Source organism: Neopsephotus bourkii, unplaced genomic scaffold (genome assembly GCF_033783945.1).
Source record: "Neopsephotus bourkii isolate Nb327-2 ecotype Australia unplaced genomic scaffold, CSIRO-AGI_Nbou_v1 NB_1728, whole genome shotgun sequence".
In the NCBI taxonomy this organism is placed as follows: Eukaryota; Metazoa; Chordata; class Aves; order Psittaciformes; family Psittacidae; genus Neopsephotus; species Neopsephotus bourkii.
Window position 1 is genome coordinate 324,125 of NW_026902202.1, and position 20,487 is coordinate 344,611.

Below are 20,487 nucleotides of genomic sequence, written 5' to 3' on the forward strand. Positions count from 1 at the left end.
ACTTCACAGGCTTTCCTTGGGCAGCCTGTCCCAGTGCTCTGACACCCTCAACATAAAGTTCTTCCGCGTGTTGAGGTGAAACCTCTTGTGTTTTAGTTTATGGCCATTGTTCCTCATCCTGTCACTGGGCACCACTGAAAAGAGTCTGGTACCATCCTCCTGGCACCCACCTTTGAGATATTGCTATGCATTAATGAGATCCCCTCTCAGTCTTCTCTTCTCTAGATTAAACAGGCCCAGCTCCTGCAATCTCTCCTCATAAGAGAGATGTTACAGACCCCTGATCATGCTCGTGGTCCTCTGCTGGATACTCTCCAGTAGCTCCTTTTCTTTCTTGTACTGATGGGCTCAGAACTGGACACAGTACTCCAGATGTGGCCTCACGAGGGTCAAGTAAAGGGGGAGGATCACCTCCCTCGACCTGCTGGCCATGAGAAAAGAAAAGCTACGCAGTTGAGTTTCCTGCGTTTGGGGGAGTCACAGGGTTCAGCACACCTGGAGTGCAGGGGATAAGCCTTGTCCTGGGAAAACCACCTGCCTGATCGCGGTGTCTCCTCTGTCAGGTAAGTATCTCCCACAACTTGCCATTACACACAATCCAAACAATAATGCCACAGTTACAGTTAGAGAAATATCAAAATTCTGAGGGAGAAAACCACGAACCTGCTAGCTTGTCAAAATAAAGTGTTATAGTGATAGTATAACATAGCCTATGGCCATCTACAAATATGTCTTTTGCTATCTTTGGTGCATCAGAGATTCACGAATTACTGGGATTTTGCTTGCATTACTGAGTTTGATTTGTTCACTGCCTGACAGGTTAGGAATAGCAGTTCACTGGTATGAACCAAGCCCTTTAGATCTGCACTAGGAAGTGAAATGACAAAGCACTCCCTACAGTTATGCAAGGAAGTGACTGAAGGAGACTACCCCAGTGACAAATCAAGGTAGCAATTGTGAAAGAAGCGTGGAGGAGGCTCCAGCAGGTAACAGTTCACTTGTCACTTCTGTACTAAATGACATGACCTTTACAACCCCACGTGTTCTCCTCAGAAAACAGATAGGTGAAACAGCTGAGGGTCTCTGTCAGGCTTTGCAGGCAGATTTCTGCCAGTTTTGGGTGCCAGAAGAAATGGGCATCTAAAAGGGATTTGGCATATGATGCATAACTTAGATTTGTGCAACTCTATGCAATATTCCAAGCTGATGATAAAAGAGAGAATTCAGGTGTCAGGATGTGTATTTATGCAGTGCTGTGGCTCAGCCAAATTAACTACACTTAACAGTGATGGAGTACTGCACCAAAAAAAAAAAAAGCCATACTAGTACTCCAGAGCTAAGTTGGGTATCTTGACATTGCATTATTTTATAGCATAGCAATATGTCTACAGAGCTCACAGTTTGAAAAAAAAAAAAAAAAAATAAGTAATACTGCTATACTAACACATCATAAGAAAATTCCTTTAATTCCTTGGTGTGTTACACCATGAAGCTGAGAGGTAATTCTGCATGCACTGAACAGCATTGGGCTCAGAAATAGCGCCTCAGTACATTTTGTGACAAGAATGAATCACAATACAGCATTCGACTGCAGTAACCAAGTGCACATTGTTTTTAAAATTCATTAAGAAATGTCTGAGGTATTAACAGTCTCCATGGCAGCTTCTGAACAGGTTGCAAATTAGATGCTCAGACTACTCAGCTCCTTACCACTCTGGATTCTTCACTGACTAGTTGAAACCTTAAGAGCCAGAGTTATGTCCCATCTTCATTTTATAATTATTCTAATATCTTCATCTGATCCCTTACTGACATGAATGGAATAGTACTGTTATACCTATCATTCTCCAAACAACTGTGGAACCCATTTAAGTGTATAAATACATGCACTCTATCTCTATATACTTATACACTTACTGAATACACATATACCTTAGTAGCATGTTACCTGGATCTCCCAGCAGCATTCAAAAATTGATAGCATGGATACTGAGAGACTGCAGATATTTATAACTGAGTGAAAATTCAGGACAGGGGGCAGGAAGTGGGAAATCGATGCGCAGTAAAAGGCACACCCTGCATTACGTTTTTGCCCAGAGGAGATATAAAAATTTTCAAACAAAATCCACTAAGTGATTAACCTAGAAAAAAATACACACTAATTCTCAGAAATACCTGTGCTGCTTTGCAACATCAACAAATGGAATCTGGACAAAGCAGAGACCCAAAACAGGAAGTGTGAGTCTAAACAGTTAATATTTAGTAAAGCTGTAAGCAGCTGAAGACAAAAGCCTATAATGGGAAGTGTCAGGCATCTTATTAGGCAGTAATATAAGCACCACCTATAATAAACGAGGGAGGAAGAGAAAAAGAGAGTCTAAGCAAATTAACCATAGCCTCAAAACCTCGAACAAGTGTCTCAGTTTGCTGAAAATAAGATTTTTCTTACTAACAAGTACAGGATTTTTACATGACATATTGAGAAGTATATTTCTTTGTGATGCTGGTCTATCTCAGAGGTATCATAAGTATACAACCATGTAATGTGGCTGTTACTATGGAAACTACTCCTTTTCTAAGGAAAATCAGAAAGTACAAGTCAAGTAAAATCCAAAATAATTTCTTGTGACATAGGTTGGACATGTTGTTAAACTGCACCCTTAACTTATCGCATCCCATTTCTGTCAACTCTTTTCTAGCTCTACACGTTTCACATATAAAGCAGCAATACTAATTTTTCCCCACATTAATTAAAGTAATATATCCTGCGTAGGCAGTACAAATTTCTTCACCTCAGCAGTAAATACAAAACAGACTAAGATGAGCTCTGAAGATACCTCTGCTAAAAGACATACTTCCTTCACACAAGAACTTGTCTTCTCAGCTACAAACTGGTGACATGGTACATTGGCTCCACAGGGCATAATTTTCCACCTTCCACACTTAGCCAAAAATTTAAAAAGCCAAAAATCAAAAGTATGGTAACTATAAGGCAATTTGCTTTGTTTCCATAAATAAAAATAATTCTATACAGACAGACAACTCACTGTGAGTAGTGTAAGAACACTCAGGGAAACAGAAGAGAAAGATTTAGAAAATTAATTACTAAGATTTGCTATTACAAATTCCTCTCTCCCAAATGCTACCTACCTGCTAATAATGCCCTTGACTCTTACTTTGACCCTCTTGAAGAACTAAGTCTCCAATGTCCACAAAGTCACATGAAAAAACCCAACAATTAACTGTGTACAAAGCTATTATGTTTAACCTCTGTTTCAGCACTATTTCCTGAGCCTAGTCTAGAAACTACCAAATATTCTTCCCTTATTCAGCTTGCCAAACAGTTTTATCAACTCCCCATTTCCAAAAACAGTTTTTCTTCACTAAGGTTGGCGTCATTGCACAGTCCTGTGCAGATCTGCCCCTTACTACATATGTTCAATGAGACTAGGCAGCGTATCATCACACTTCCTGCAGACGTTTGGTTTTACAAATCCTCATAATTTTTTTTCTTATTATCACTTAAGCACATAAAGTGAACACCATGAACAATGAAGGTTCAGGTTCAAATGATACACTGCTTGACACAGCAGAGCAAAATCAATTTTGGGGAAATAAAACTGAAACATGCTCTTTACGTAGTACCAATATGAAAGCAATTAAAAGCAGTAGATAGGGGTCTGTCTGCCCCCTTTCCTAATAGGTCTGTAAACATGCAGACAATTACTTTGTATGAATCTGACAGGAGAAATGTAAATATGAAATCTACCCACAGCCAATATAACTTATATTAGTCTTTTACTTAATGATACCCCATACAATGCCTCTGTGACCCACAAAGAAAAAAGATTAAGGAATTATAGGGAATTTCAAACCCATTCCTTCCTCTCTCTCTGAAAACCAAAGCATTGACTCTTTTCCAAGTACTTTTCCTCAGTGAAAATGTCAGGTCATGTTCAGCCAAACTCTCCCACATGGCTCTGGGGACCAGTTACAGTGTCAAGAATCTCTTACTACTTAGGACCTTGAAAGCTGCTTTCAGTAAATCAGCATATAAAAAAAACAAAACAAAACAAAAAAAAACCCAAAAAACAACCAACCAAACAAACAACAAAAAAAAAATCCCCAAAATCACAAACCAAAACACAAAAATCACAAACAAACCAAAGAAAACACTCTATTCAACTTGAATAATACATAAGTTGAAATTGTCATTTGCTAGAAACTTTCCACACAAACACAAAAAGAGGCTTCAGTAATTCATCAAGGAAGCTATTCACCATGAATTATTCACTAAGTTTTACTACCAAGGCTTCCATGTGCTTCAAGTCACGCAAATCTGATAGGGAGATACAAACCTGGGAATCAGGGTTGTGAAGGTCTTGCCTGCTCTTACATTTTCTAACAGAGGAAATGAAGTTAGAATAATTATATTTTTCTATTTTTATCTTGGCTATTAATCTCTTGGCTAGGTTACTGAGGGATGCAGCACCTCTGCTTTACCCTTTCAATGCCCATTTCCTTTAAAAGTCACCAAGGGGATTTCTTCATTTCAGTTGTATTTTTTCCCCTTTGTGAATAGAGTCTCTAATGATCAGAAGAGACTAGAAGTGAGTTAAAGTGCCTGTGGGTCAGAAGACTTGTTTTCAGGACGGTATCCATATTCATGAAAGCAAGCAGTCCAAAGAGAAACAGCTTCAAGAGAAGTTTGATGATAATATAATAAAGAAGAGAGAAAAGTAATAAGAAAATAAGCGACAGCCACCTAAGGAACAGAATTAAATAGTAATTAAGATGCAAGTAGCTTAAATGTAAAAACCCCTCTCCTTGAGTTATCATTTAAAAAGGAAAGGACAGACATTCCAAAATACATCAAGATCATAGAGAAAAGCTCAAAACACATTATTCTGATAAAAGACACTGCAATATCTTCCCAAGTCTGCAGACAGTCAAACACCAAATATCTCTGAGAGAAAAAAGTTCTTTCTTTTGTCCCTGGAGGTCTCCTTCCTGCAGGAGGCTGAAGTAGACAGCCTGTTTCCATGAATGGAACTACAGGTAAATACCATCTTTCATAACTGACAACAGCCTAGTAACAAACAGACTTTACACAGTTTAGTGAAGGATCATCTCCGTTTGCTGGAGCTCTAGAAAGCAAGCTCATTGAAACACACTGTGAGTGTCAAAACACCCTCATGGTTTGAAAACAAACCAACCAACCAACCCACACCCTAATACTTAAATGGATTCTCCCAACTTTGTCCTATAGATGTGTACTGCCAAGAAATCTCCAAAGAGGCCCAAAACCTGAATGGAAATGAATTCTGACCTAAGCAGCTTATCACAAGTGAAGCATGTTGGTACTCAGGGAAATTGGTGAAGTTATGTCCGAATTGATGGATTTTTCCATATTGTATTTTATTTACTGTTTTATAATACCCCATGTTTTAGTATAACTTTCAGCTAATAAATATGTATGCAGATTTTTTATTCCTTAATAGTTGTAAGGTTAATAGTCATGGGTAATACCTATATTTAAAATGTCAACGAGGCTGTAAAATGCCAAGTTGAACAGCTTTAACACATATTAGTTGTAAGTGTGAATCTTCAAAAAGACCCCTGCTAGAAAAATATTCAAACCAAGATCAGTATTGATTTTGGTCCCTGGAAAATGCACTGGACTGTGGTAGTTCAAAATTATAAATGTCTAGAGAATACTTGCCAATACTAATGGAAAGACAGATAAATCTGGAATCATGATACAGCAACTTTGACCTAAGAGCAAATATAATACCATCAGTATCTGTGATTAATTTCTTGGATACCTAAGCACTAATAAGCAAATGCACCTACTAACTTACGAAGAAATGCTGAATTCTGTGTACTATGCTTACATTTAATACAAAAAAAATCCTTGAATTAATTGAGCATGCACTAGGAGGTGAAACTAGCGTTTACTTACTTTTATTTTTTGTACCACCTGTTCTACTGACAGTGCTTTTCAGCTTCATGGTTCACAGTTTATGCTGCTTTCTTTAGATACACGCACTTTTTACTGATACCAAAACTTTAGATGTAATAGTGCAAGTACCATTGTATTATTTTCTCTGGAGGTATCTACTTAAACTGGAAGCAGGTAGGTAGGAAGGAGAGAGTGTAGCAGAGTCAGCTTTAGGCCCACTGTAGAAGAGGAGCAGGCTTGAGATCATCCTAGGAATCTGAATGTGCACAACTGTGTGTCCTGAAGGAGCTGGCAAATGAAGTTGCTAAGCCACTGTCCATCATATTTGAAAAATCATGGCAGTCAGGTAAGTTCCCGACAACTGGGAGGAATACCCAGGGAACTACAGACCAGTCAGTTTCACCTCTATGCCTGGCAACATCATGGAGCAGATTCTGCTGGAAGGCATGCTAAGGCACATGAAAAACAACAAGGTGCTTGATGACAGGCAGCATGGCTTCACTAAGAGGAAATCCTGCCTGACCAATTTGGTGGCTTTCTATGATGGGGCTACAGAAATGACGGATAGTTGACATTGTTTATCTGGACTTGTGCAAAGTGTTCAACACTGTCCTGCATGACATCTTTGTCTCTAAATTGGAGAGACATAAATTTGACGGATGGATCAGCTGGTGGATAAAGAAACGGCTGGATGGCCACATGCAAAGCCTTATCAACAGCTCAATGGCCAATTGGAGACCAGGAACAAGTGGTGTCCCTCAGGTCAGTGTTGGGACCAATCCTGTTAAACATCCTTATCAGGAACATGGTCAGAGGGATTGAGTGTTCCCTCAGCAGGTTTGCTGATGACACTGAGCTACGTGGGTCAGTTGATAAGCTGGAGGGAAGGAATGCCATCCAGAGGGACCTTGACATGGTTGAGAGGTGGGCTGATGCCAACCTCATGAAGTTTAACCATGACAAGTGCAAGGTCCTACACCTGGGTCGGAGCAATCCCAGGAACAGCTACAGGCTGGGCAGAGAAGAGATTCAGAGCAGCCCTGCAGAGAAGGACTTGGTTGGTTGGTTGGTTGGTTGGTTGATAAGAAACTGAACATGAGCTGGCTTCAGTGTGTGCTCACAGCCCAGACAGCCAACCATATCCTGGGCTGCATCAAAAGGAGTGTGACCACAGGTCGAAGGAGGTGATCCTGCCCCTCTACTCTGCTCTCGTGGGACCTCACTTGGAGTACTGTGTGCAGTTCTGGTGTCCTCAACAAAAAAAGGACATGGATCTGTTGGAACAAGTCCAGAGGAGGGCCACAAGGATGACCAGGGGACTGGAGCACCTCCTGTATGATGACAGGCTGAGAAAGTTGGGGCTGTTCAGCCTGGAGCAGGCTACGTGGAGACCTCATAGCAGCCTTCAAGTATCTGAAGAGGGTCTATAGGGATGCTGGGGAAAGGCTCTTCATTAGGGACTGTAGTGATAGGACAAGGGGTAACAGGTTAAAATTTAAAGAGGGAAGTTCAGGTTGGATATAAGGAGGAAGTTCTTTACTGTGAGGGTGGTGAGGCACTGGAATAAGTTGCCCAAAGAAGCTGTGAACACTCCATCCCTCGCAGTGTTCAAGGCCGGGTTGGACGAGGCCTTGGGTGACATGATTTAGTGTGAAGTGTCCCTGCCGATGGCAGGGGCAGTTGGAACTTGATGATTTTATCTTTCCAAGCATAACTTTTCTATGATTCTGTGATGGACTGATTTAACACCATCACAGAAGTGGCTCATGTTTGAAAAGACAGAACGGTAGGGAATTAGTGTAAAAATACAGACATGGAAATTTGTTTACATTTGTACTTCAGCTATTTTTCTAAAACCTCTCTCTTGATGGGTAGTCTAACCCCGAAACAGTTTTTTTCCTGCACTGCCTTTCCACTACCTGTGGAATAACTCTTCTCTAACACTAAGAATGTCCTGAGTGTTCCAGGACACATATATGTACACCTGCGCACACATTGTGTGTAGGTATGTGTGCACACATGCACGTAAGTCCTGATCAGAGAAAGGTAACACATTAGCAAGTTATACATCTCTATTTACAATCACTAGACTTTTATTTTTCCATTTTCGTTATATTTAGAGAATAGTAAATAATGTCTACCTTGCTTACTACACAGAAGAACTGATACAAGAACTGATACATTTTAAATTATCTTAAGAGGATTATGTATTTTTTTAAGGTTTAATCAAAGTACATATATTAGCTACAAAAAAGTCTTTAATTTTAGAAATATTAATCAAGGTTAAAAATGAATGGGCTGTTTCAGAACACTGAAACTCTGATTTTCAGTAAAATTTTACATGGTCCAAGATGCACACTGATGCAAATGTTCATGACTCCTATACTGTGGCTTTCGAAGAAGGCCTGTTAATATTCACAACTGTAAACACCCTTCCTTACCTACGTATTTTTTGAAATCTCTCTCATGTCCTTCCAGAGTTTTAGTCTACTGTTATTTCTCATTCTGTCTTGCCCTCATATCTGCCAGAGTATGTCACAGTGCCAAGTGAACTGGTGAAAATACAGAAAATGTTTTCCAATACCTGCTAGCCAAATTGAAAACAGAAATGTTCAGAACTAAAAATATTCCTAGAAAGCAGATACCACAGTATTTATATGTTATCAGAAAATAACATTACTGAAGACTAGAAATAATATTTTTATATCAGGCTTAAAAAGGAAATCTTGACATCACTGACTGACAAAAGGCTTTGACCAACATTGTCTAACAGGATATTTAGAACTGGCTCAGATGGCCTGATGCCATCTAAAATGGAAGTTATGAACTGCTACTGTAATAGGATTATTTCTAAGACCTGTGGTTCTTTGTGCCAGTGACTGGCATATTTTCAGCGCTTGTTTTAATGGGGGTGTCCGAAGAGAGGAGGTTTTGCTGATCTTGACAGTCACTAGTGAAAATTACTATTCTAGGGCTAAGCTTCTGCTCCAAAGCATTATTATTAAGAAGATTTTTTTTTTAGAAGTCTTACATTACTTATAAGAGTTAGAATAAAAACATACCACAGAGAAAAACCTAAAATACTATTTGCATGCAGCAACAGGCTGACAGCTACTTGGTCTTGAGGGTGGTGGTGCATGAAGGAGTACAGTTTTGCTTTATATCATAAAAAGACTTGTAGTTATGTCCTTTTCCATTTTCCTGACAGCCACTGTAAATAAACCTCATTCTATGCCACAGTCTACCAGTTGGGAAACACTATTCTGCTTTTAGAAACAATGGCCGGCCACCAGATGGTAAGAACACACAGTTTCTTCTGTATCCACCCTGTGGAGCTCAGGTCTGCTGCTCAGTCATGCCATGAAGGAGATAATGCCCATGGCAGAGGTTACTGTCACTGCTGTGACAATCAGAAATTGGTCCACAGTTGGCATCATCAATCAATAATATCAGCAAAGTGGCAGGTTATCTATACGACACAGGTGTGAGGTCAACGTTACTATTAGCTTTTTCAAAAGGAAAATATGTTTTTATATATATAAAGTTTATATATCCACAGAATTAAAAAAAAAACAAAACAAAAAACCCAAACAACAAATGCTATGGGGGAGTTAGCAAGCTGCCGCTCCCTCAGTGCCCTGCCATGCATCCACGTCTGGTGTGTGGGGTTTAGGGAGGTTTGGCAGTGAATGTGCTTATGGTCCATCTGCTCACAGCAATATCAACAATGCGCCAGGTTTCTAACTGTATTCTTTAGCAATGCTGCAGTGTTTATTGTTCAAGTAGATTGTTTTCCCACTACTTAATGCTGATTTGTAAGCTCTCTTTTTAGCACTGTTTTCATGAAAATGAAAGGAAACACAATAACTAACAGCATAGCCTTTCCTTCCCTGTAGAACAGTCTGGGGGAGGGCAGGGTAAAGCCCATTATTGCTGTCTACAGCTAATTCACCGAGTAAGGGAAGGTTCTGCATCTAGATTTGAATATGTAAATAATCCAGTTAGCAAAAGAAACTCATATCTCCCCACTATGTATTTAATTTCCACTTGCTGTGCTCTCCCCCATGCTGCTTTGCATCTCTATGACACTTCAATTGTTATTGTTCAATCAGTCACATAGTGTACACCCTGCCACATGGATCTGCATTGGTCACACAAATACTCTCATGCCTACAGACTGTTTCTTTGGTTATGACAGATATATTACTGCTTTTCCTTAATAATGTACCTTGCTCTTGATCACTCTCTGCAATCCAGTCCCTACATTCAACTCTTCACAACAGGGTCTGCTGATGTTAACATAAAGACCTAATGCAGTCTTTTTTTTTTTTTTCCTGAGCTGAAGACCATTGAAGGCTTAAAGAAACTACTACATAAGTCAATGGCTGCAAATAGCTAACAGACACTGATTTAAAGAACGGAATAATAATAGCCCTAAAATACTCTGTGCACAGGATTTTGTGAGATTTGTTTGTTCTGATGAGTATGATTCTGTTTCTAAGTCACAGAATCACCATCTGAATCTTTCCATTGATTTTGCTACATTTTACATCACACTGGACCACAATCATACACCTAGAAGAGCAATAGCTGCCTTCTTTCAGACACATTGCATTTTACGGAAGCTGTATGTGCTTAAGCAAAATCATGTATCTGTTTGGAGTGATGAAAACAATTTCTTTCTGATGTCCCAGAGGTTTATGCTGCTCCAAATCTAGCTAGCCTCATTGTCTCATTGCTGGACCTGGCATGACTCATACATGTTATATCAAGTAATCAGCCAAACCCTTACATAATAGCCAAGCTCTGAAAATTTCTCCATATGGTCATCCCAGCACACATCAGCATCCAGTTCATTCTGCATGTCATTCAACACAATTATTTTACACCAGGAGTCATCAGCATCTCTTCATCGTGACACAGTACATTTTAGAAGAAAACTTTTCTTTAAGAGAAAGACCAAAAGCTCAAGCAAAGAGGCACTTCCACACTATTTCACTTGCCATGACTCTCACTCAACAGTGTCACAGTCACCTTCCTTTCTGACACACCAATGCACCAACAAAACAGAGGACCCTATTTCTGACCTTCATCAGTGTACTTCTACCTCCAGCTTCCAAAGTGTTTTGGGAACAGGTGTTTAGTACCAACTGTTCATTGTTACCAAGAGATACAGCTCATTACAGCATCCATTCCTGTATTGAAAAGAACAGGACTGCAATTGAAAAGCATCCCCTCCTCTTTACTGTGCAAAATGGGCACTGAAGAGATCCAAGACTGTACACACAGATAAAAAAAAACAGATGGACCTGACCCTATGCCTGCTGAAGTCTGCATAGGGCCCTGAGAATTTTGTCTGCCTGTTAAGGTATATGCAGTGGGGAAGGCATTAGACACATGTAATCATGAAGTGAACAGGATAAACATGAATATCATTCATCTGTGAGCAGTGCAAAACCTGTATGAACACAGAGACAACATTACTGGGAATAGATTATTTTAAAGCACAGAAGAGATAGACTGGGTATAAAAATGAAGGAAGGAAAAAAATCAGGGGAGGAGGTACCATGCGAAATGTGGTGCACAAAAGACCCATAGTACTGCCAAAAGTGTCCTGTAGGACAAACAGGGCATTAAGGCTATTGCAATGACAGCAAGAAGTACTGAATAAGAACAACCTGTAAGTCACTAAAAGTAAAGCATAAAGGAGGTATGGCTTACCTGTTAAAATAATAAAACATAGTATCTTAAATTTCCCCTTTGTCCCAAAACATATCAGACAGGACAATATAGCAGGGAAGGTACAGGCTGATGCCCAGGGTCTGCTTACCAATGCACAAAATAGCAAAGGGCAGGAGAAGAGGGACCATCACAATCAATTGAAAGGGTAAGAAGAATTTAGAAAGATGGAATGTAATTACTTAAACTGGAGTCTTGCCAGAATACTAGAGATATCAACCTTGCTGTAAAGACCTTTAAGAGGTAAAACATCAGGTACAAACGAGTGGAAAGATTATATATTGAAGCTCTGAGAGCACAAAAAGAAAATACACTGCAGAGGAAGAAAGCAAAGCTACACAAGAGGTTAAGCTAAATAACAAGAAATTTTCAAGTGAATTAAGAACATGAGGTCAGTGAAGGAGACAGTATGACAGTCCTCTAAGAGGTAGGAACTATAATTTATTCACAAGAGGGGGAGAAAGGCAGTAATTCAAAGTGTGCTGGAGCCAAGAATCCAAGTGTAAAGTTCAAAAATGACACATTCTGTCAAAGGAGTTTGAAAGAAACATACTACAGCAGGTCAAAACATTACAATGTAGGAAATTACTTGGAAAAAAAAACAAAACATTAGAACATTATTGTTTTTAACCAGAAACTTAGTTAGGCAGATATGAAGCAAGCGAGGATGGTGATGAAACTGTAAATAAAGTTGTAAATTCCTAGCAGTTGAAAAAAGAGAAAAATAAAAAAAAACAATGCACAAATTAAGCATTGCAATGGAGAACAGGGGTCAACAGGAAACATTCTCACTGTTAAAAGATTAAATATACTAAAAGAAGATAACAAAGTGCCAAATCTCCAGTATTGACAATGAGATAAAATTAAGCTTTCCACCAACTATTGCTATGTTGTATTAATAGTGAAGAGACATATGCATTGACATACCATTTAAAATAATAACAACCACAGAAAGTCAGGAATTGGAAGTGGCCTGAAAATTCAGTTGTGCCATCATCCTGGTATACAAAAAAAAGAAATCTGGAAGGGACCAAAAATCCTGTATGGAAATTTCCTACATAGGAGGCTTCAGACAATCTGGAAAAACATTTTAAAAAGTTCAATTCTTGGTGAGGGATTCACAGAGGAGGAACCAACCAGGATCATACTGATGTAGGAAACTGTTCTATCTGCAAAAATCCTTCATCCACCTTTCCTATATTTTTAAGAAATAAGACACATAAAGAAAACATGTATTTGTGCCTATGTATAGGAAACAATTCTGGAAGGGGCTCTTTTAGACAAAACAAGTGGCCTAATGATTCTATGATCGCTTCTTCACTAAATAATCATTTTGCATATCTTCTAAGGAAAACCCAAGCGTCTTTCAAGCAACAGAAGTCAAAAAATAATAAATAAAAATAGTTCCTTTTTTCCAGCTACCTGTATATTTACAGCTCAAAAAGACACTGTTATTGTAGACCTTAGAGTGTACATCCACAGAGACCCACCCACAGAGACTCACCCATACAGGAACCTATTATCTTCCTGATTTCGAAGCTAACTGATTTTGCATAGAGTAAAATAAATAAGGACTTAGATATACAGATGGTGAATCATTTAATTAGTTTAAGCTTTGCATTGCGGCAGCTAAGGCAAATTCTGATCAATATAGTGAACATTCAGCTTTCTAAACATACAGCACATTTCATACAAAGCTGAACATTTTTCTTCTTGTCACACAGAATTATCTTAATTATTGTTTCAAGGAACAGCTTTACATAGAATCATCTAGTAGTCAAAAATGCTGCTCAGAAACTCATCACTGGAATAATTTATGATTTTTTTCTTCCTAACATCTTGGGCTTGTTTGATATGCTTGCCATTTCTCGCTGACAGGGAGGTCGATTAAATCACATTTATATTGTAAACGTATGCATTGCTTTTTACCCTAGGCGGTGGATGAAGAGATACAGAGCCCCATGGGAAAAGCAAGCCAATCCACTTTCATATTGCAAATTTCTGCTGTTCGGAAGAAATGAATGGTTGCCAGGGAGAGCTGGGAATTACTCGAGGATGCAAAATGTTATTTCAGAATCCTTTTGAGAGAGGTTTTTCTCTCCCCCAACTCACCATTTTCACATCTTCTGCTAATGCAGCTCACATCAGTTTCTATGAAAACACTGAAGGAATGCACTTCACCAGCATTCTTCAGAGGATCTGTATAAATCAGGCTTTTACTCTGCCTGCATAAAGCAGGCCATTTCTTTACTTTCAAAGGGAGAAGGGAAAAGGGATTTGTAACATTTTCCAAAGCATTGTGTCTACCAAAGATCATTGGAGATGAGGAAGGTCACCACATGTTTTTGAACTAAAAGAAAGTGTTAAAAATGGGGAGGGTAAAGGTCATCACTCAGGGCCACAGAAAAATGAGGCTGCAGTATCATTAACCTAACAGAACTAATTAAGAAACATTCAGCTTTTATAAATTATGCAAAGCATCAAATTGTACTTTTTCATATTTCTACCATAACAGAGATAATTAGGAAACATTTACAGCAACAGTGTAACCTAATAAAGCAGCCCTTTACTATCAGGATACCTTCAAACTAATACCTTCATACCTACAATAGTGACAAACAAGTATTATTACCTGAAAAAGCTTTATGTAAACTGTTTCATCTGTGACCTGAGACCAACAAGATCATTTTGGTATTTCCCCTTCATTTAACTCAATAGCAAATAGTCAGTCAGTCAGCTGACTAGGCAAATAACTGACTCTGCGCAACTCTGACGGCTTCTCACTACTTTAATTATGGCAGAAAAACTGTTTATCTGATTTAACCTTAAGAATATATACCTTTCCACTCAGGGACTGTGTAAAGATGGGGTCAAATCCTGCAGTGGAGTCTGTTCCTACTTAGTACCCCTGAAAAAATTGAGAGCTTAGACATTTTAGTGCTAATTTTATCTGCATAAATGGTTCTGAAGTATCAGCTTGGTTCTCTGCTTAATTTTTAAAAGGCTTTCACTGAGAAAGTGTTAAAAAAGGATGTTCTAACAAAAAAAAATAAATCATAACTCGGGAACACTCAGCAAAGGATCACATTTTTACAGCATACAAAATACCCAAGTTACTTAGCTCTACACACTCCATACCTGTTTTCAAAACATAGTTTGTAAAGCTAACAAGATCCTTTTCTTCCTCTCCTGAGAGAGAAAGAGAGAAAGAATATATAAAACATGGTGAAAAAGTATGGGGTCCAAAATCAAAGTGGGGGAGGGAGGGAGAGTTAGGTAAGAGGAAAGGGGGAGGTAAGGATAAAAGTCTCATGAAAATCAAAAGGTATCAAAATTCAACTGCCTCTAGTCAAGGGGTTAAAGAGATAAGCAAATATACTCCTGCCTTCAGATCTTCCATTTGTAATGCTTTAAAGAATGAGTTACAGTGACATTCAAAGCCCACTGGTCAATGAAAAGATTCCCTCCACTAATTTTAGATATTCTGTAGTTAATACATCCTGATTTGTCTACAAGATTTTTTATGGCAATGCAAAGGACTTCACATATAATCATGAAGATTCAGCTTGTGAGCTGTGTGAGATAAAGACCAAGAAATACTTCTGGTACACTACAGCTTGCAGAAAAAGTGCAGAAGGTAACTCAGGAAAGAAATCTTTTGTCGTCCACCGTTTTTCCTCCCAAGAACTGCACAGCCAAAAATATATACCACATGCCTGACAACAACAACGAAAAGCTGATCTATGCAAGTTCCTGATTTTTTCCCCTTCACCAAAAATAAAGGGTTCACTAAAATATTTGCAAAACTCTGCTACTGACATAACTGCCAAAAAGTCACTCTTGTAACCTTTCCATGTTATCACTCTATCAAGATTCTGCCATGAATCAGAATAAAATATACATGATTTTTCTCCATCACCGATGTTTATCTAGATATAACAAAAGTCTAACATTCCCCTGTTACAGTCTCTTAAGCAGAGGATTAGCCCCTAATCAGGTACATTGCATTCTCTGATGCATGAGGTAATTTGTTTAAGTGGTGTGTATAAAAACCAGCCAGCACTAAATGATATACAAGAAGTTTGCAACCTGAATACTACCTTTTTCTTTACTAGAAGTATTAACTTTCTCATATTTGTTTTGTTATTGTCTTATATCTATTTATAACAAATGCTCTTGTTGTTCACATATTACAGATTATGATTTTACATGCTTTAGTGTTACTTTTAACATCAATGGCAAGAAAGCAATTGATGTAATAATTACAAATTATTACAGAGAAACCATAAACAAAATCTTCAATAGCATAATTCGTTGTAGTCAAATACTTTTAATGAAAGTTAGCACAGGTAGTAGAAAACACCAGCGAATCGTGGGACATGGATTATATTTCTGGTTCTGCTAGTCACCTGCTACGTAACCATGGGAAAATTGTGATGGCTAATTATGTTTCAGATTTTCTTCATTTCTTCTTAGGTGCATTAGGCAATAATTATGAATTTTGCTGGTGGTTAGTAGGTATTGCTATAATCCAGATAACAAAAGATAAAATAGGGTCTTCAAAAATAGGGGTTTGAAAAATAAGTTTCATGACATTATTTCTATATTTTTGTTTACCTGGTTACTAGAACAGCAGGTGTGACCATCAGTTATTGCCTGGAAAGACATGGAAATACCACACATTATGACAGATATAGTGGACATTAGGATTTATATCAATTGAGTCACCCAATTTTACTGCAACTATGGTTTAAAAGACAGTCAGGACAGTGAGACAAAGCAAAGAACTGAGACTCAAAAGAAACCATGAGAAATATTTCATTATTTCCATTCTCCGTTCACATCAAAGAAAAGACTCCTTCCACAGTTGGTCCTGAGAGTTAGTGGATGACAGAAAGAGATGTTGCTCCATTTCACAAACAGTTGCCGATTTGCTGAATGAACTTTCAGAGCTTCATTACATTGCACCTATCAAAAAGGCTGGCTGAATACACAAGCTTATCCATCTTTCAGGTGTACTTTTCCACAAATTGCAAGGGGACAAAAAACAAAATAATGTTGCAGCTTTACAGATATAACACCTTGAAAGCTCAGCTCCAATAGCCCTATGTGTAGCTGCAGCCACTCAGCAGGGACCTACCTATGGTTTTGTCATCTGCTCTAGCCATCTCAGACTGCCCAAGGTCACCACTGTGGCCAATAGCAAAAAGGCTTAATGTGAATTAATCTAATCTCTCACTACACGTGAATGCCATAAACGTTTTAGTCCTCACAGGATGACCACTGTCACTTTTGCTTGTTCTACTCTTGCATTTCATATCCCTTTAAGAGCAACTGGTTGATGTAGTTCTCCTTAAATAGGTACTTTTTAAATTCTAATAACCTGCTATTGCCCCAGGCTGGCAGACACATAATCCAACCCTGCCATACCATAGACATTCAGTAATAGAGCAATTCCCTCACCAGCTGTCCTATTTCAGCTGCTATAATTTCATCCTTAGTAACTGTTACAGTGCTATGCTTTGGCTTTAGTACAAGAACAGTGTTTGCAACACACCAATGTTTTATTTGCTAAGCAGTGCTTACCCTAAGTCAATGACTCTTTAGGTTCACATGACCTGCCAGTGAGGAGGACAAGAAGCTGGGAGGAAGCACAGGACAGCCAGAGGGTTATTCTATACCACAGCCTGTCATGCCCAGTATGTAAATTACGGGGAGCTGGCCGGGAGCTGCTTGTGTCTAGCTGGGTATCAGTCAGCATGTGGTGAGCAATTGTACTGTGCATCACTTACATTTCTTGAGGTTAAATCCACTCTCTTTATTTCCTATTACTATTCTTATTATTATCATGCTTTATTTCCATTATTAAACTATTCTTATCTCAGTCTACAGATTTTACCTTTTCCCAGTTGTCTTCCCCATCCCACCGAGGGGAGAGGGAGTCAGCGAGCAGTTGTGTGGTACTTACTGCAGCTGGGGTTAAACCACAACAAACTGCTTCATAATATCTAGAAGAACTCTGAAGTTGTACAGATACCTTTCCCAAATCTTCCACCAACGTCAGTGGTCTAGAAATTATCTTCACTTAATTTTATGTGAGTTTTGTGGCCAGGACCTGGGTCTTCTGAACCTAAACGTAACCATAGACAACCTGAGCAATTTTGCAGAGAAAAACAAACAAACAAAAAAAACAATGCAAATTCACTAAGGTTTTTTTCAACCTTAGAAATGTTAAGGCTCAAAATAGTCTTAGATTAACCCCCCTCATTTAGAAGTCCATGTGGTAATCTTTTTTTTCTTGAAGAATTCCCAGTATAAGCACAATTACATGTACAAGAAACATTTGCTCACATAAATAAAAGCTGCCTTGCCTCTTCCCTCATTAGTGCAAATTTACATGTCCTTTGTTTTTAGTTCCTTTTAGTGAAAGGAACAGATATAAGTTTCATTCATCACAGTCCTCATTATGACTCTTGCTTCAAGAGCAAGGTACCCTAAATTGTAAGACAGATGAGAAAGACAGCAGCATCCTGTAGTATCGTGACCTTTCCAACATTTCATATTTTGACTTGCTGACCATTCCATCTACTTGTTGCACACTGCAGGAAATAACAGAATAGTCATGCATGACTAGCTAGAACGAAAGTTAACCCATTACTGTAAACCCATGTAATCTCATTAAAAGTCTTTGTTAGGTTGTGTCTTGACTCCCGTAAACTGCCAGGGTTTGCACTGCTTTTATGCTAATAGTGGCAGTAAGTATTTTTATGAAGATAGTAATATCTCTGAGATCTCATTGACAGATGAAGCTCTTGTGAAAAAGTAATGATGGATTACTATTCTAGGCAACACTTTGCAACAAGTGACAAATCATGTTTAATTCCTTGGATATTCATTATCATTACACTAATCTGTCTGGCACTAAGGAAGAAATAATATGCAAGACTGTCTTCTTTCCTTTGTCGCTTTGTACAAATCTTGAATAGCTTTTGAGATCTTTTTATCGAGATTTCTAGATACTTTCATATCACGTACAATACTATAAGATTATAATGTCATTAATGTCTCAGCACTGTTACAACTTGACTTGAAAACTATGGCATAAAGTCCAGAAGATAAGACCTGGGCATTCTGTGTCTTCCTACAGAACTGGCACATTGTAGCAACATTACTTCTCATTGGCTCTAGAAAGTGAGCCAAAATTCCTTGGTGAGCATAACTGCTTGCAAAACTAGAGAAAAGAAAATAAAAGGCAGAAGTAATTGACAGCTCATCACCAAGAAGGATGTGAAAGACAGGCTGATGTAGTAGTTAAGACACAAGTTACGGCAAGTATAGTTATAACAGTGACCAGAGTGACCAGAGATATATATTAAAAAGGTACACTTCTTTAAATAAAACCACAATTTCTTTTAGAATTACAAAGTATTATGAGAAAAAGTATTTCAGATCAAAGATCTATACACACATCTGCTTCCCGTAAAGACTGACCAAATCATGGAAGCAACCTGAGAAGGGTAAACCCCCCAAGGCAGGCATGGCCATGGGCCAAGAACAGGAAAGAGGTGGGTAAATAGTAGGAACAGTCTTAAGGGGACAGTGCAGACTAGAATATGGGGGGGGGGGGGGGGAAGCAGAGTAGGGAAGAAATTAGGAGTCAGATATTTGAGAATCTAAAAAGCAACAAATGGAGCTGAATCTTACGGAAAAATAAGCAGGCAGTCACTGGAGAGCTGAAGGAGTGAGCAGGAGATAGTTACAGCAACATAGAAGTCACTCCAAGGAACAGAAATGGAAGCAGAGCTGCAGAAAAGCAACTGAATTTGAGATACTGGTGGTCCAAAAGGAAATATTCAATATATCGCTTAAACACAAAGCTGCTAAATTGTGACTGATGTGTCAAGGTGTATATAAAAGCAGAAAACATCGAAGTCACAATATTATCTTTGCAAGAATACAGTAACTATGCATATATCCACATGGGAAAACAGATGGAAATGTGCCCATCAAACCAAGTAAGCCTTTACAAAGAAACCCTACCAAACCACCAACAGGCAACAACCTGCTATCTTGGCTTCTTAAAGTTTGAGAAAGGTGTATCTTTCTAATCGCTCTTTGCCTAACTGCTATTCAGTACGTAAATAAATTCAGTCACAGGGAATTAATAATTCATAAGCACTGAAGTTAAAATTAATTCTCCCATGTCTGATTTTCTTCTTTAAAAAAATACATAGTACACAGTAGAAATGAAAATGGCCCAAGCTGTTTTACACTAGTTAAATGTATTCATGTTTTCTATAGTGCACTCTCTCTCTCTTTGTATGAGAACTAATTCTTATTAATATTCTTATTTAATAAGATTAGTAAAAATTAAACTCTGCCATTAAAAAACCCAGAAACATGTTTTCTTTTGTTTACAGGTAATTAGGTAATTTTAAAACTGCACACAGAGAAAGAAATTAATTAAATGAGGAGGGGGGAGTATAGAGAGGAACTGATTGGTACTGCATGAGTAACTATGAAAATGCACATTGTTTCTTCATATATTTCAGCTAAATAGTATGTCAAGTACAGAGAATTCTAAACGTTCAGAGTTTTGTAATGCATTAACTAGCTTTCCTTTCAAGCAAAAAATTTAAATCTTGTTCTACAAATGAGGAAATGGACAGATTTTAAGATTTTTCCAGAGACATTTCAGGTAAGTTTATAAAACACAACGTATTGAGTCAGTGCTAGAATGCAGAAACTCCTGGTACTGAAGCAAGATGCAGCATAGCATCTGCAAT

The 20,487-nt window shown here is 38.3% G+C and overlaps 1 long non-coding RNA gene and 1 pseudogene across 1 annotated transcript in view; both read right to left on the reverse strand.

The window, feature by feature from the left end:
- Nucleotides 1-20,487, reverse strand: part of LOC133224843 (uncharacterized) — a 287,272-nt gene that overhangs the window by 133,490 nt on the left and 133,295 nt on the right. The window lies entirely within an intron of this gene.
- Nucleotides 435-571, reverse strand: LOC133224848 (U1 spliceosomal RNA; annotated as a pseudogene).